Below are 1,180 nucleotides of genomic sequence, written 5' to 3'. Positions count from 1 at the left end.
TAAATTCCTGCCTTAATTCATAAAAACTAAGAACTAAAAGAAGAGAAAAAGAAATAAACCTAAATTATTACAGATTTAAAAATTTAAAAGCCTTCCTAACTATAAGGACTGTTTTTTTTTTTTTGGTTAAATTTTTTATTAGTAATCAACGTTTGATATTTTATAAATGCAACTATATGTGATCCTACCCATATTATATATACTATATACATAGATGTAAAAAGACATATACCCTTGTATATGGGTTAAATATGACTTGAGAAAAAGAATTTTTTCTTAGAAGAGCAGGCAATTTAATATTTCTTGATTTTAATATAACAACTAAGAAAATAAAAGCAATCAGAATGGAAGGAATTTTGTCATTAAATATATTTGGGAAGAGAAAAAAATTGATTATCATACATAGAACTTCACATGTTTAAAGATAACCCCCTAACTCATATCTTAAAAGGTATTAAAGTTCTAATACCTTTTAACGTTAATTATGTCTTCTCCCTGCTTTATTTCACAAAAGAGTTGAGGTGGCCCTAAATGAGCGTAGCTTCTGGTCTCCTAGCCACAGAAGGATGCCAGAGTAGATAGTATATGAGTTCTCTGTTACCGTTTAACAGATTACCCTGTAAGTTAGCGGCTGAAAAGAACACACATTTACCATCTCACACAGTGTCTGAGGGTCAGGAAGCAGCCTGCTGGGTGGTTCTGGCTTAGAGTCTCTCATGAAGTTTCAGTCAAGCTGTCAGCTGGGGCTGTGGTTTCTGGAGCCTCGAGTGGGGCCGGAGGATCTGCTCCAAGCTCACTCTTGTGGCTGTTGACAGAAGGCTTCAGTTTCTTGCCACAGTATGTCTCCACATGGCTGCTCATGGCATAGCTTCCCCAGAGCCGGTGGTCAGAGGGAGAACCAGAAGCCACAGTGCCTCTTAGAACCTGATCTCAGCAGTGAGGTGACATCACACCAGCATAATGTGGGTTGGTCTGTGTGATGAGACCACAGAGGGTATGAAGTAACGGGAGGTGTGAGAATCGTTGGGGATCCTCTTGGAGGCTGGCTACCCCAGACTGAGAGGAAGACCGCAGAAAGGAAGCCCAGGAAGCTCAGTGGTCTTGGTCATTTAGTCTCGAGGGAGAAGAGACCTACACCATAGCTTTAGGAGCCCTCAACATATCAGTACATGCAGGGGTA

The 1,180-nt window shown here is 39.9% G+C and overlaps 2 protein-coding genes across 3 annotated transcripts in view; one reads left to right on the top strand and one right to left on the bottom strand.

Moving 5' to 3' along the window:
• The window catches only part of VWA9 (von Willebrand factor A domain containing 9), a 41,038-nt gene that overhangs the window by 1,645 nt on the left and 38,213 nt on the right, over positions 1-1,180 (bottom strand). The window lies entirely within an intron of this gene.
• The window catches only part of HACD3 (3-hydroxyacyl-CoA dehydratase 3), a 73,777-nt gene that overhangs the window by 68,958 nt on the left and 3,639 nt on the right, over positions 1-1,180 (top strand). The window lies entirely within an intron of this gene.

This window comes from Propithecus coquereli, unplaced genomic scaffold, assembly GCF_000956105.1.
Source record: "Propithecus coquereli isolate 6110/MARCELLA unplaced genomic scaffold, Pcoq_1.0 Scaffold221, whole genome shotgun sequence".
NCBI classification, from domain to species: domain Eukaryota; kingdom Metazoa; phylum Chordata; class Mammalia; order Primates; family Indriidae; genus Propithecus; species Propithecus coquereli.
This window is presented reverse-complemented; position numbering and strand designations above follow the sequence as displayed.